At 43.6% G+C, this 16333-nt stretch overlaps 1 protein-coding gene across 6 annotated transcripts in view; it reads right to left on the bottom strand.

Annotated features, from left to right (window-relative positions):
- The window catches only part of MYT1L (myelin transcription factor 1 like), a 540435-nt gene that overhangs the window by 378793 nt on the left and 145309 nt on the right, over window positions 1-16333 (bottom strand). For all 6 annotated transcript variants that reach the window (XM_055253696.2, XM_055253693.2, XM_055253694.2 and 3 more), the window contains exon 3: window positions 5573-5689. The gene's annotated coding sequence lies outside the window, so the exon portion shown is untranslated. The remainder of the gene's footprint in view (window positions 1-5572; window positions 5690-16333) is intronic.

Here is a 16333-nt window from a genome sequence, read left to right as displayed (position 1 = left end):
AAAGCATAACACAGATGTAAATCGGTCACTTCCGCCTCCGTCTTTTATGGCGAGGCAAGTGTGTCTTGGGTTCTTTATGAATAATAATGAGGGTAACCAGGGTTTAAAGGGCTGGTGCTTCTTGCCAGCCACTGCACTGCAGGTTTTACAGGCATTAGTGTGTGTAATCCTCAATGACCCTGTGACGTGGGAAACACTCTCACTGTTTTACAGATGAAACCCCCAGGTTTTGAGGGGTGAGTGTAGAATTTGTGTATATTTTCCAAGCTGAACTGTGAAGCCTTTTCGCTCTTCTCCCCTGTTGGGCGCGATGATGTCTGAATCCCACCTTGATCTGCACAGCATTGCTGCACTGTTAAGCCCATCACACACACCTTCACCTTCTTCAAACCAAATACCCCTGTCTTCCTGGAGACCCTCAACAACTTCTCCTGGACTCTGTCAACAGCCGCCTGTCCTCCAGGCACTGGCGTTAGCTCCTCCAATCCACACTTCACACTGGGATATCAAACCCTGTCTCCTCTTTGCTTAAACTCACCCATGGTCTCTCACCATCTACAGAGCTCAACATAAACTCACCATGCCCACTCTGCCTTCCCTCCCGCTTCCCGCTCCCAAACCTCTGGCCTTTCCCGATGCTGGTACCACGTCTGAACTGTGCTTATCTAAGTCAGAAGGCATCCTTGGACCCAGCCTGGGAGGTAACTCTCCGGCCCTCCATGCCTTCTGCAGGAACACTCAGATTCTCCCCTTTGGGGTGGCTTCATCCTGACTTTGCAGCTCCGTCTCCAGGTGTTCTCTTGTTGTGGTTGTTGTTATACCCTCACCCTTATTAAATGGCTCAACAAGAACAGCTTTTCTGCAGAATTCTGTGATTCCATTTCTATATAACATCTGGCATGTAGTAGCTGACTCAAACATATGTTATATAAATGCACAAAAGAAAATTTTTTGTGTGTATGGATGGGGCATTTCAAATAATTCACTTAACAATGCATTTTATTTTTTTAAAAATAGGCATTTACTTCATTTAGATATGTGTTAAATTTTATCCCTTCACTTGCACCTACAAACAACCACAAATGAGAAACTCAAAAACACAGGTGACTTCACATCGGTGGGATCAGTGTGTGTAGACCTATGAGGCACATGTAGATCTCTGAGTAACTTTGCAGAACGGTGTGGGCTCGACACGAGGAGGAAGCATGGGCATCCAGAGGCTCCAGGTCGGAGGGGCGTGCAGTAAAAAAGATGGAAGGTCGCGTGATAAGGGCGTGCATTGTATTTCATTTAAAAGAATACGACATGTGCACGCTAGGAAGCCAAGTGCCAAGTCATAGCTGAACATAAAAAGTAGTTTTTTCTGCTACTTTTGACCTTCAGTTAAAAGCACTTGTTAGGTGTGTTGGGGTGCATATGGAAAGTTCTGGATCTTACTTTCACACTTCATACACTTACTGCAGGTCCTTGCACATCAGCTCTTTCTAAATTGTGAGCAAATGAAAACAAGGCATTACACAGGAAGGTAATGGACTCATCCATTGCTAAGACTGATATTTTCTGGGTGCCTACACAATAGACATAGCAAACGATGTGCTGAGAGCTGGGTACACAAATAAGCCACGCTCCGCCTTCAGGGCCCCAAGCTCTCTGAATGCTTCAGATGACCCTGAAGTGCTTTGGATAAAAGATGCTGACATGGAGAGTGGTCAGCCCTGAGCGTGTTTTACTCCACATCCAGAATCAGTGTTCTGGGTTGTTTGTGCTTCTGCTACCTGAGAGCAATTCTCCTTTTTCCAAGGGTTTTTACTTCCAAGAAATAATGGAGGCCAGACCCACCTCAAACCTTTCTAACACTCAGCCCCAAGGCCCTAGAGCCGGGCGATGCAGTTGGTGGTCTTCATTGGGGAGCTGCCATCTGGAGGGGAACCGGGTACTTCTGCCCACTTCTCATTTCAAAAACAATACAGCTCTGGGAAATTCTAAAACACCTTCTGTGTTTCGAGGACTAAATTTAGTGTTTTAGACACTTATAACATGTAATCCTTGTAACGGTTCTATTAAGAAGCAATTATTATGGCCGTTTTACTGATGGGGAAACTGAAACTCAGGTTCAAGGAGACAAGTAACTTCTCTGCAGATGATGGGGTAGAATTAGGATTTGTTCTCCAGTCTGACATAGTATAACTTTCTAGGAAATTTCTGCTGGACACTGAACTACTTACGGGAACAGCAGACCTTTCCTCTCTCAGCTCCTTGGGCAGTGTGGTAGGAGCACACTCTGCAGGTTGTGTTTCTGCTGTTTCTCTCTCAATCACCTCTTTTGGCTTATTCTGTAATAATGTATTACCATGTAGAATACTACCTTAAAGATACATAGATTCTACCAAGTCATCTCAGCTGAAAATGTCAACTAATACTCTGTGTTTTGGCTAAATCACGTATGATACAGATTCACATGCCAAATAAGATTTTTTAAAGTCTGAGGCAAACATAAGGAGGCTTTAAAAACATCTATGGCATCGTTAAGGTCTTTTTCAACATTAACCTTTTTATCAAGCTGGTGGCACACAGTCCCCTGCAACCGGAAATCGTTCTCTTTTGTGTTTGGTATTTTATTCTCCATGTTCGCTATTTTTTTAAATTCATATGTTTATGTTTTTGTTTTGTAGTTGCAGAGGATGTGGGAAAACAGGCCGAATGGAATCCCACCCCACCCAGTGGTGTGGTCTGGTCCTGTCGAGTGGCCACGCCCAGCTCTGCCCCACGGACTGCTGACCGGCATCCCTCACCCTTCCGGGAAGATGTTTTCTTTTGGCATATGTGCGGTTTTATGGACAGAACTCCCTCTGTATCCAGGCGTGGAAACACCCCTTCCAGTTGGATTTAGTTTGGTTTCACATCCCACACAGTTTTCAGGATATTTCTAGTCAGACAGGGTGATATAGGCATAAACGCACTAGAAACATTTTCTCTGCTTGAAATCCTTTGAGTCTCTTGAATTCTGCTGTGATTTTCACAGAGGTGACAACCTTGCTCTCTTCATCCTTCTTTCGGACTTTGTGGAAGCTTCTGCTAGCTCCACCCTGGGTACCACGCTCATGTATCAGCAAAGGGCTTGCCTGGGAGCAGCACATCTGTGGACAGTAACTTTAGACTGTCATGCGAGTTTGCAAGGGTCTGCTTACCCAGGGAGGAGTCAGTGACCATCTCTCTTCCAAAACTGACTGGCTATTTCAGAACTGTGAACTTAAGTCTTCACCATAGGTTGACAAACTCAGGCCCACAGGCCAAATCAGTTCTCTACTGATGCTGTAAATAAAGTTTTATTGTCAGGTGGCCATGCCATTTGCTCGCTGTTGCCTGTGGCTCATTTCAGACAGCGGTGGCAGTGGTGAGCAGTTGTACGGAGACCACTCCCTCCACAAAGTCTAAAATAATATCCGGCTCTACAAAAAAATGTTGACCCACCAGGTCTATGTAACACGATGATTTACAAATTGCCATTTTATAGCTTATTATGTGAAGAGGTATTCTCATTAATAATGCTAAATCTATTTATTTCTATGTACTGTTTTACATATATCTCATTCTATCACCCATTTATTAAAGTACTTATGACATACATGGAGAAAACAGATATTGACCATCCCCTCAGAGTCAAATATTAATCTTTAAAAAATGAGAACATGGATAACAAATCCCAGAAATCAGAGGCTCTATATCCGCATCCTTCACAGTGTGTGGCTGTCATGGTGACCTTTACCCATCGTTACCATAGCCCTGAAAGTGAGAAATGATTGGTGAGGACTGAATGAAGAGAGTGACGACTGAGTGGAAAGATCGACGTGAAATGCAAGCATTGGTTGTGCGACTGCTCTTATTATTATCTAATTGGATCTGGAGGCCCCTGGAGACCTTTGGGTGACAAGCTTGTCTTACACCCAGAAAGGTCTGCTTACCCGGGGCCTGGCTGGAGGGATCCCGGCAGACATTTCACCAAGGATGGTAGCCTCCAGGGCAAAGCAGGACAGGATTTTGGCTGCTAGAACCTCGAGATCTCTTTTTTCCCCTACCCAAGTCCAACTTGCTCTCCCACTCTGAAAATGGACACCTCTCAAAATCAAAGGTGATGCCTCAGCTGAAAACCCTACTGAAAGCCAAGTATAAACACGGATGTTGCTTGCAAAACCAGCTTACTCTTTCTCCTTGTTGTTTCATTTAATTCTGGGTGAGATTTGTATTTGAATGCTTTATATCAAACTACATTGAGCATCCTTATTTAAATGTGAACATCTAACTCAATGCCAGAATGCCAATTCAATAAAGCCACATGTAAATATTACACCCTTATATAATATTTCATTAAACGTCCTTAACTTATTACTAAAATTCAATGAGATGAGATAAAACAAGACAGCTTGGATGTATGAAACACCTACAGTTCAGAAACTTCAACTGCTTCTGAAGCCAAGTATGCATGAACACTCAATGTGAATAGGTTCTTTTGTTTTTTCTTGTTGTTATTGTTGTTGTTTTAACCTCGGGGAAATGTACGATTAAACATAATGCCTTCCCCAAACTGAACCAATGAGTGCAGTGAGTTTCTTTAGGGAAAATGAATAGGGTATAGACGAGAAAATAATTAGAACAACTGTGACCTATTACAGCAGTTCATAAAGCTCTCAAAGCTTGCAGCACCCACAAGCTTGCAGCATATGGAAGACAATCCCAGCCTCTAATTTCTGTGCAGTGGTAAGTAGTTCTATTATCAGACAGGCAATGGGGCGGTCGGCAGACAAATAAATCACGATTGCACAGTGAACCTTAAAATGCACGCCACAGCTTTCCTTATAGAGCATGCTGAGAAATTGCCATTTTTACCAGAATTTTCTTCTGCTCTTCATCAGAGTAACATATATAAAAGTACTTCTAAACGTGAGTATTGAGAAGATAATAGCAGAGTTCCCATTCCGTTCACTCGTTCAGAACCAGAGACTTTGCAGGATCTCAGATTTGGGCTATATTTCAGTCTTGTCGACCTCCAGCCCTAAAAATATGTGCTGCCAGGCAGCAGCCACTGGGTATGCACCAGTCTCATCCCTCCCCAGTCCTCCAAATCGGACCCCACATGCTTTACTAACCAGTTCCTTCTGCTGCAAGTGTAGATTCTGTGTGCAGTGATTCTACATGAGCCATTTCCACGTGAGGGTCATGGGCACCATTCCCTCCCCACTGGCCACCCCGAGGCATCCTCTCAGCACCCACAAGGAGGCTCACATCATTCCTGCCCTATATAACTTCAGCAGTGAGAATAGCTATGCCTCATCTAATTTAACTGCAAAGGGCTCTTTTTGGCATGAACTGTCTCTTTGGAGAGGATGTGCAATGCAACTTTTAACTGCCTCCCGGAAGGCATGAAGCACCAGGAGGCTAAGGTGAAAGTATTTACTTAAAGCACCAAATGGGACAAGCACCAGAGGAGGGGCTGCCTGCAGCAATCCTGGGAGCCCTGTGCTGGGCAGGGGCACCTGCACTCTGTCGCCAGGAGCCCCGTGCTGGGCAGAGGTACCTGCACTGTTGCCGCGCTGGGTGGGTGATCTCGGGACCTGATAGTCTTCTGCCGTCGACCAGGGTTTGAAGATGCTCACTGGATAGGAATTCACCAACTCTTCTCTGAGTTCATTTTCTAAAGGATAGAGCGACAACACAAAATACCTTAAGTAAGAGAAGGGAGGAGGGCATAAGGAGGGTTTGTTCCCCTGCGCTGTGACACTCACGACAGCTACGTTTCAAGATAGGTAACTGCACCTTGAGAAGATGTGTAAATAATTTTACTCAGAAACCTTGTTACAAACTGTAATAATGGCTAACTAGAAGTACTTTTTAAGCATTTAGTTAATTTACTTTGAAACCTAAGATATTGAGGAGTTTTAAATACATGTCCTAGGTTTGAAGGTAAAACCAAATGCACTTAATATTTAGGTTGAGCCATTACTGGCCCATTTCTCAGATGATTGCTTCTTTAACACTTTGATGTAATTAGAAAACAATTTAATAAGGGAGAAATATTTTGTATGTTTATTTTTTGGAAATAATAGAATTTTATTCATAACAAAATATAGTTTGCTGATGACAAGGCCACTTCCAAATGTCAGCTCAATTTTATCTTACTATAACAACAACAAAATAAATTACCTTCATTAATGGAAATGTAGAAATTATTAACTTTCTATCATGTTTTTCTGCAATGTTACCTCAGTATTAAAAAACATTGACTGTTTTAATTTGAAGAAGAAATATCCATATTATTTCAAAGTCTACTATCAAAGAGAGAATTTATTTTGTTAAACAAAATGATGAGCCAGAAAATCAGAAAGTGAGAGGGTGATGCCTCAGTTAGGGAAGCCATTGTTTCTGGTGCAAACCTCCTAATTCCAAGAGGCTCATTAAAGTGCGTCTATGGCAATAACAGACAAGTGTTAATGGGCCTCAGTGAAGTGTGTCAGGAGAACGAAGAGACCCTGAGGGGCTCGCCATGCTGTTTATGAGGAGCTAGATGCAGCAGCATTACCATAAATCCTCTAACAGATACTGTACTTCCCGCCTGTAATAAGATGATAGCCAGGGTGCTTAGCAAGTGGAACTTGAAATAAGATAACACAAGATTTCCTAGGAAACACAAAGGCAGCTGATAAAATGCAACCATAACAATTATTATTATTTCCCCTAATAAGAATTTACTAAAACAAACACATAAAGAACAAAATAATGCCAAAATAGATACATGGAGCTAGAGAGGATTCAAAATTACCCTGAAAAATCAAGGTTCAAAATTTGAATGAGAGTTAGTGTATTCGTTTTGTTACAAAGTCCACAGGTATCAATTTGGAGTTATCTTGTAACATTTAAAAATATATACTTAGCTTTTAATACAAATTATAATTTGAGGTTTTATTTATAGCAGTGCACAGCTATCTACACTGGAAAATCTCTGATAACAATGGTGTGTTTTATGGCTTTTTCTCAACACCCACATAGTATAAATGGAAGGAATTCTTGCAGTTTCTTCCTCAGGCAAATGCCCCTGAAACATTTTTGCACCAGACATACCACCTTGAAATCATCTACAAAGATTCAGGAGCATTCACCCCGGACAAACAATGGCTTCTTTTACCTCAGGTTTGCACTCTGATCATTAATGCTCAGGATTCAGACCCACATCCTTATGAGACAGAGACAGACATGACAGCACATGTGGAGATTCCCTCCCGGACAACAAAGTTTGATGAGGATGAATGTGCGCTTAATGGATACTCACTGTGACGTAGCCTCTTTTATTTTGACCTTTTGAACCGGGTCCCTACTTCCTCAATCAGATTATACTAAGACAGCTAGCATATAAACTTGACATTATTAATACTGACATTATGATTTAAAAATATAACTATTATTTTCATCAAATGTTATTGATTGTACGGACTGTCATTATTGCTGGGTTAGCAAGACCCATCTCAGCCAATCTTGGCGTGAACATTTATTGAGTGAATAAATCTCTCTGAAGTTCAGGTTCTGTATCTGACAATAGCAGGGCTAGGCTAAAAGTTTAAATATGTTTTTTAGCACCAAATGCTTTAAGCAAGAATCCCACTGCTGTGGCACTTGATATGAATCCCCAGGCAGCAAGTGAGCCACGAGTAGAGAAGTGTGGTGCTCTCCTTGTGAGGCTCACTCAGACCTCCTTTCTATGTGTGTTGTATGTTGAGTGTGAATTCGTAGCTTTGAGTCTTGGCTCAGTGGTTTTGGGAATTACCATGCAAATGTCCTCTCTGAGAAGGGCCTCCACCATGGGGCACTGCTGAAGGAAGGAAGAACCAAGCCCGTCTTCCTCCACCCTCTCTTGCCAGGGCAGTGTCCACCACTCCTGTGGGACACAGATGGAAAGAAGCCAGCTCCTGGTGACTTTTCCTGGAGGTATCAGCAACTGAGGCGTGCACATTCATTCCTGCCATCATTACTTTTCTAAGATTTCTTGTCAAGAAGACCTTTTGTTTAACTAAGTGTTGCTGAAATGGCAGTGCCTGTGCCTGTCTGGTAACCTGAATCACACCTGCAGGATTAGCTACTAGTGGAAATGGGTCACGCTCTTTGTTTTTCACCCTAAAAGCTCTGTGTGAGATTGGTTAAAAGATGAGAGCTACACGTTGATAGTGCATCTTTCTCAGACGTATAACACTGAACAGCAAGAACCAGACAAATGCCTGACAAAAGCCCACCTCAGACACCACCGTAAGGAGAAGGCGAAACCATCTCCTGTGAACTGAGTTTCAGAGGAGCCTCTTCAAGGCAAGGACGCCCAAGCCTGGTTTTACATACTTTCCTGGACCCTTGCCTCGATACTGTCTGAACAGGAAAACTGCTTTAAGAAGGTTTTCTGTGTCCTTCAGCAATCAAATTTGGGATCCATAATGGCTGGAGAGGACAGCACATCATAGCAGCAGGGCTGGAGGGCAGTCCTGGCTGCCTGTCCCCATTGTGACTGGCAGGTGCATCTCCAGTTCTTCCACCTGTTTCTGTAGCTCATCTCTACCGACTAACAGCCATAGGATCTCCTTGCTCGGGGCTGGGTTGAGACGAATAAGCTGCCTGTACTATGGAGTACATAGCAGGTTCTCCATTAGCCTTTCCTGGCTGAATAAGGAGCTTGTTTCCTTTGTACCAAGTTAAATGGATTTCAGTTAGCTCACTGCGTTGCTCACAGCCTTTGCGTTAGGATGTGCTCATGAGACAGTCACTCAGCTTCTAGTTGGAGATGAGATTTAGGATATGTCCACTTTCAGTTTTTCAGAGAAAAGAAAGAAATGGTCATTTTCAGAAGATAATGATGACCATATAGACAAGGAAAAAGAAATATATAATCAAATAATTAAATAAATGGGGACATCTTTAAAAGAAAAAGTAGGAAATCAGGAAAAGAATGTACAGCCAGTTTTAAAATCACACTTCTCGTTTTTAAACACTCATATGCCCCTTGCTTTAAGTCTAGGTCAGTTACGTATTTGTGGGCTGGCTTCAATTATTTGGAATATTGGAATGTATTTTTGGCAACTAAAAAGTTTCGGGTCTACCTCCCATACATGGACATTCCCATCTCAGTTTTTGCCGTAGATCACCTGTGCAATATCAATATTTAGGACATAACTTTTTTTTTTTTGAGGTGGAGTTTTGCTCTTGTCACCCAGGCTGGAGTGCAGTGGCACGATCTTGGCTCACTTCAACCTCCACCTCCTGTGTTCAAGTGATTCTCCTGCCTCAACCTCCCTAGTAGCTGAGATTACAGGTGCTCACCCCCACACACAGCTAATTTTTGTAGTTCTAGTAGAGACGGGGTTTCACTGTGTTGGCCAGGCTGGTCTCAAACTCCTGACTTTAAGTGATCTGCCTGCCTAGGTTGGGATTACAGGCATGAATCACCATGCCTGGCATAGAATATAACCTTAATCTCAACTTCTAAGTAAGAGACCACTGATTTCAACACGTCAACTAACCACACAAAAGGACACCAGCAAATGCAATTTGTAACCTGGAAGTATGTATAGATAAAGACATCATACAAATAATCTATCCTCCAGTTTACTAGCTATTCTTAGACATGTACCAAAAGCCACAATTGCACTGTTTCACAAAACTAACACTGAAGTGGAAACAGGTTTGTTTCCCACTGTGGCTCAGAGAGGGCCGGTAGCACTCCCACTGCTGAGGAAGGGGATGAGAGCCTTCCCCGTCTGCTGTGTAGCGGAGATGATGTCGTCAACAGGACTCTCACACAGGTTTGCGTGGATGTAAATGGAACAACCTTGTTGCGTCGGGAATTTGGCAGTGTGAATGAAAATTTTAAATGTGGATATGCTAGCCTGACAATTCCAGTTCCTGGTATCTACCAAATATATATTTAGTCACACATATGCACAGATACCTGCATGAAATGTTTCAATGCAATATTGTGTATAATCACAACTCTTCAGTGATAGAATGGTTAGATTATTTGTGGTAAATAAGCAATCTAAGACTGGCCTATAAGCACTGACAAGGCAGAATCCGCAAGATGTGTAGCAAAGTGATTAGAGGATGGTACAGGGAAGCATGCACAGTGTAACCTGTTCACATACAACAAACTAGAACCTAGGGTGTATTCGTCTGTTCTCACACTGCTAGAAAGAACTGCCTGAGACTCGGCAACTTACAAAGTAAAGAGGTTTAAATGACTCACAGTTCCACATGGCCGGGAAGGCCTCAGGAAACTTACAATCGTGGCACAGGTGAAGCAGGCACATGGTACATGGTGGCAGGTGAAAGACAGAATTTGAGAGAATCCAGGGAAAACTGCCTTATAAAACCATCAGATCTTATGAGAACTCACTCACTATCATGAGAACAGCATGGGATAAACCACCCCCATGATCCAATCACCTCCCACCAGGTTCCTCTCCAACCCCTGGGGCTTCCAATCCAAGATGAGATTTGGGTGGGGACACAGAGCCTAACCATATAATAGGGGCATGTCTTATATTTACATGTGCATGTGTGTGAATACAGAGGAAGATGCCAGTGTGGACACAGACCCAGTGGATAGCTGAGATGATCTTTGGAGACAGGAGTAGGGTTGTGACAACTAAGAAAAACTTTCACTTTTTACTGCAAATACTTCTAATTGTTTATTTCGTATAAATAAATACAGTTTATTCATAAATAGACAAAATATTTATTTTATATAAACAGACTGTAATGATTTGATTGCCAAAGAAAATTCATGTAATGTTTATGTAACAAAATAAACTGAAAAATTTAATGATTTATCTATTAGTATTTTCAAAAGATATGTGTCAATTATTGTAAAAAAATGACTAATAAATTTAGGTTAGAAATTTACACTCACAAAGTCACATAATACTTGTAAGCAACTTGCACTCCCCAGACCCCCAAGCCATTTGCTGCTTTACAATATAGTTGAAGACAGGCCCTGGGATGCACTGTCTGTCTACAAACCAATAAACAATGTGGCAAGAACATCACATTTGTGCCTGATTAGATCATTCTAGCTCATTAAAAAAACATTCTTCCATGTTAAGCAAAATGAAATAGAAGAGCAAGGAAAAATGGAGGCAATTAGAACAAAGGCGGATCAGTGCGGTGTCAGAACAGAGAAGGTTGTCTGGCACCCTCACCTCCTTCGTTCTGCAGGAAGGTGTTGGTGAGGTGGGCCTTTGGGGCTCTCTCTGTCCCCTCAGGGTCTGCTGTTTGCCTGCAGCCCACTCATGGATAGTGAGGACTTATCACCAAGGCAGACCCAGCAAGAAACACACATGGTAGAATGGCTTTTGTCATTGTTGAATATCAGCAGTGAAAGCAATCATAAGGATAGTGCAGCCTGCCTCTTCATTTTTAGATTTGGTCACTGAAGTCCAGAAACCCTAAAGAACCTGTACAGGGTCACAAGAAAAGTGAGCAGAAGGCCCAGGACAAGGTGACAGGTATGCAGTCACCATCACTCCTTTCTCCAACAAAGTGAAAAGTAGTTTAAGGAAATCTAAGATTTAATTGCAGTGAATTTTATTAATAACAAGCTTTAGTCTTCAGGGCACATGGGAGAAGACGTTTCCACGGGGCTTAGAAAAAGTGAGGAATAGCATTAACCAAAGAGCAGTAACTGGGTTCTGCCATTCACATCTTATAGGCAATACCTGGTCTGGGAGCCCTTGAGTGTAGGAACCTGGGGTACTGGGAATGAACACCCAATGCCCCCACACACATCCCTGGCCAGCAGCTGTAGGACATGGCCCAGGAAGTGGTTCATCCATCCACAGAGCTTTCAAGGCTTGCTGGTGCCCTCTGAATTTTGGAGAACCCAGTGGTTCTGCATCTCATTGAATCCAAAGCTTCCCAAGAGGCAAATGCCCAAATAACTCCCAATCAGAGGACTCAGGCATAGCCCTGCCTTCCTTTCTTTCCTGGGAAGCCCCTAGGCTCAGACGCTAATGAGTTCTGAGTTAGCTTAGCTGAGTTCACTTCACCCGTCCTACCAGCCCCTGAAACCTGTTCCTCCTCCCTTCACGCTGAGAGTGGAATCTCTAAGAACATGCCTCTGTTGTGGATGACTCTGACTAAGAATAAGTCCACATAGTGACCATGATTTGTATTATTATCATTATCATGACGGCACCTTACATGTGTATCCCAATTTAGAGTTAAAAGTTATTTCACACACAAACGTGTAAATGAGGTAGAATTATGCCTGTTTTACAGATGAGGAATCCCAAGTTCCATAAGCGTTGCTTTAGTGAGCGAGGAACAGTAGGAATCGGAGCCAGAACTAAAAGCACACACTCTAGCCCGGCTCCCAGGTCTCCCAGAGCTTGGTGACATGTTATTTCTCAATTCCTAAGACTTGCCACCACCTTATGTGACCTTTAGTTTAAGCCATTTTGTCCTCTCTGTGTCCCTCAAATATAAACTATAGTTCCTCACTTTGGTTCACACCATTCCTCTCTTTATGTACATCTCAAAGATTTATCAGCCTTCACATCAAATCCCATCATTTCTCTACTCAACGACTTTTAGATCATTCTGGTCCTCAGGAGGAGGCTGTTCCTCTGCATGATGAATGAGGTCATCCTCTCGCTGATCCGTTCATACATTCACACACTGTTTCACACAGCCAGCCAGTGATTCCACTGTTTGCTCACTTCTGCTAATGCTACTGTTGTTATCAAAGAAACTAGGGTGCTTGAAGACGGGGATTGCACCTGTTCATTTTTGTATTACCAGGGGCCAGAGGAGAGAGAATCCATTAAATGAATGAATCTGAATAACAATAATGATAATAAAGTAGAGTTCACTTCACCCTCCTTCCAAGCCCCCCAAGGAACTCATGGCTCCTTGAGAGTACAGATGTTTATTACTTGGTGAATTCTTCATTTGTTTAGCATAGTCCTTAGCACATAATATGTACTCTCAAATAATTACTAATTAAATGGAAAAATATAAGCTCTTTAAAAAAAAAAAAAACCAACAACCTGTATCAGGAAAGAAGAGGAGAGAGCAAGTGATCATTTGAATTAGTGGCGCTACCTTAAGAGTGAGTGCAAGTGGCAGAGAGACAACTCGATGTGGGTGTGCGTAAACTGTGCTTGAAGGTGTGTGCGAACCTGTGTGTGTACTTGTGTGTGCACCTGTATCTGAACCTGTGTGGGCCCGTGTGTGTACCTGTGTGTGTGCTTATGTACCTGTGCGTAGCTGTGTGTACACCTGTATCTGTACCTGTGTATGCCTGTGTGTGCACCTGTGTGCTTGTGTATGTACCTGTGTGTGCACCTGTATCTGTACCTGTGTGCCTGCATGTGTGCCTGTGTGTGTGCTTGTGCATGTACCTGTGTGTGCCTGTGTGTGCACCTGTATCTGTACCTGTGTGTGCACCTGTATCTGTATCTGTGTATGAATGTGCGTACCTGTATCCATACCTGTGTGTACCTCTGTGTGTGCTTGTGTATGTACCTATGTGTGCACCTGTATCTGTACCTATGTGTGCACCTGTATCCGTACCTGTGTGTACCTGTGTGCACCTGTATCCATACGTGTGTGTGTACCTGTGTGTGTGCTTGTGTATGTACCTGTGTACCTGTGTGTGAAGATGTATCCGTACCTATGTGTGCCTGTGTACCTGTGTCTGTGCCTGTGTACCTGTGTGCGCACATGTATCTGTACCTATGACCTATGTGTGCCTGTGTACCTGTGTTTGTGCCTGTGTGTGTACCTGTATGTGTACCTGTGTGTGTGCCTGTGTGTGTACCCGTGTGTGCACATGTATCTGTACCTGTGCGTACCCGTGTGCATGCACCTGTGTGTGTACCTTTGTGTACCTATGTGTCTGTGAAGTGAGATTGAAAACACTCACGAGAGTCTACTTGGCTCTCTGTTGTCTCTGAGACATAGAAACTTCATGAATGAAATCATGTTACTGATTGCTAGCAGAACTCTCCTCAATTTTCAGAGAATCCTTGGGAAGAAAATCAGAATTCTAGCAGCAAGCCCCGCTCTTAAAATATATAGAAATTACTGTCTGTCAGAGACTGCGAATGCAGAGTGTGATTTAAATGTGCTATGAGTTTAACTTAAAGCACAGCCACACGTTTCAACTAGAAAATCCTAATGGTAGGGGCATGAGTGTACTTAAGGCCCTTCATCTGTGACAGAGTCGACGACATGGAAGTGCTTTGTCTTCCTGGATGCAGTGCCAAAGACTGGGGGCTGCTCCCCTGCTCTCTAAACCTGCAGCCTTTTCCTTCACACAGCAACCATAGGAGGGTGCATGCCGAGAAGTGAGATTCATCTGCATAAATACATCCTCCAACTAACTGCCTCCAAGTGAGAGAAAAAGGACTTTCCACGTTCCAGCACTTCCATGCTCATTATTTCATTTGATCCTCAAAACAACCCTGAGAATAGGCAACCGAGATATTAGCTCTATTTTCAGAGAGAAACTGAGGTTCAGAAAGGTAGCTTGCCTGAGGTCACAGAGCTGGGATGGGGACCCAGGTTTCCGGGCTGGACATTGACAAGTGTCCACCCTGGCAGTCACCTCCCAACTCCCATATGTAACAAGCTTTCAGAGCAAAAATGAATGGCATGCCCCACTCTGACTGTGCTGTGTCTTGGAACCGTGGCCACAGACGGCACGCCCCATTCTGACTGCACTGTGTCTTCGAACTGTGGCCATGGAGAGGTGATCTCCTCTCTGCAGGATCTGATTTCAGTGGCTTAGGAAGGGCCTGTCCTCCAGATTGTTAGACCAGTACCCATGCCAACCACTGAAACCCTTCCATTAGAAATCCATTTATTTGAACACTTTTTTAAAAAAGAATTTACCTTTATAAGTGCAAATGATTCTGGGCTAGCTGGTATTTTGAGTTACTATTGATTAAAAAGATATTAATTTTTCATGGAACAAGGAAGATGGTTGCAATAGTATGTCCAGCATCTATCCTCATTCTCTGTCCCTCTCTCACACCCATGTAACCCCCACTCTCTCTCTCATTTTCAGTCTGTATTTCACAAGGAAGAAAGCCAGACAGTAGCAATTGCCTGGATTTGGATGGAGGATTTAGGGAGGGCTGGAGGCTTAGAAGCAGGCATTGCCTCGGTTTTTCAAAGCACAGCATGCGCTTTGCAGCTAACCAGAAAGGCACGCTCTCTTTTTCATTTGGCCACTGTTTGTTGTGGATCTCTCCCTTTGGATTTTGGGGAAGGAGCAGTGGTTTGGGAATTGCTGGCTTCCTACCAAACACCACCAAAGAGCAGTGCAGTCCCAGCGTGGCCCACGGTGGCAGGGACTGAGATGGATAAACATCACAGTAGATAAAGACTCCCATAGCCTGGGCCTCCAGGCAGGACAGAGTTGCAGGGGAGAGAAGGAGGGAGGTCATCGCTTCTCCTCTAAGTAAGCAAGGCTGCAACAGGGATGCCCACAGTGCTCAGGGTTACGCAGAGGTGAGCTGACTCTGCCACAGAGGTGGGGAGGTTTTCCGAGGAGCAGTAGCTGAGCTTTGAGAACGGCAGGTCATCAGGCTATGGATGATAAGTCACAGAGGGAGATCTCCTGGACAGAAAACAGTAACACAAAAAGCATGGAGCAGTTGGAGGGAAGGGTGTGTTTGGATGGTAAGTCCTGGGGAAGCCTGAATTGTATCCTGCAGGACGCAGCGAACCTCCTGGCCTCTCCTAGAGTAGTGAAGAGCCAGGTTGCTGTTTTAGAACAGACAGGAGGGGGAGAGACAGGGAGGAACGAACCTGGGGGAAGCAGACCACGAGAGAGCTGCTGGGGTGAAGCCTGGTCACAAAGAGGCTGCTCACCTCTGTGCAGGGAGAGTAAGTTCCCAGGGGAGGGGAGGAGAGAAAGGGTGGGGCCAGGCGGTGGGAGGAGAGAAGCAGCCTGGAACCAAGCCATCCTGTTTCCTAAAGCTTGCTTTGTTTCCATGACTCTAGGAGCAGTATAAAAGAAACATCCTTCCAGTGCACAAAGCTTGCAAGAGAGTAATATTATGAATGTTTGAAATCATGCTGTACTTGATGGCCCTGTAAGGTAATACGAGGTTCTCAGTGTGATGAGATAGAGATCCATATTTTAGCACATATTCTTCATAGCTGCATCTCTCTGTAAAAGTTATCAGCATATGACAATTCAGAATCCCACATGTAGTTTCTTGCAAACTATATACTAGAAAAAATAGTTTGGAGATATAACTAAAAGAAGGAAGGGAGGGAGGGAGGAAGGAAGGGA

The sequence above is a fragment of the Symphalangus syndactylus genome, chromosome 18 (genome assembly GCF_028878055.3).
Source record: "Symphalangus syndactylus isolate Jambi chromosome 18, NHGRI_mSymSyn1-v2.1_pri, whole genome shotgun sequence".
Taxonomy (NCBI): Eukaryota; Metazoa; Chordata; class Mammalia; order Primates; family Hylobatidae; genus Symphalangus; species Symphalangus syndactylus.
This window is presented reverse-complemented; position numbering and strand designations above follow the sequence as displayed.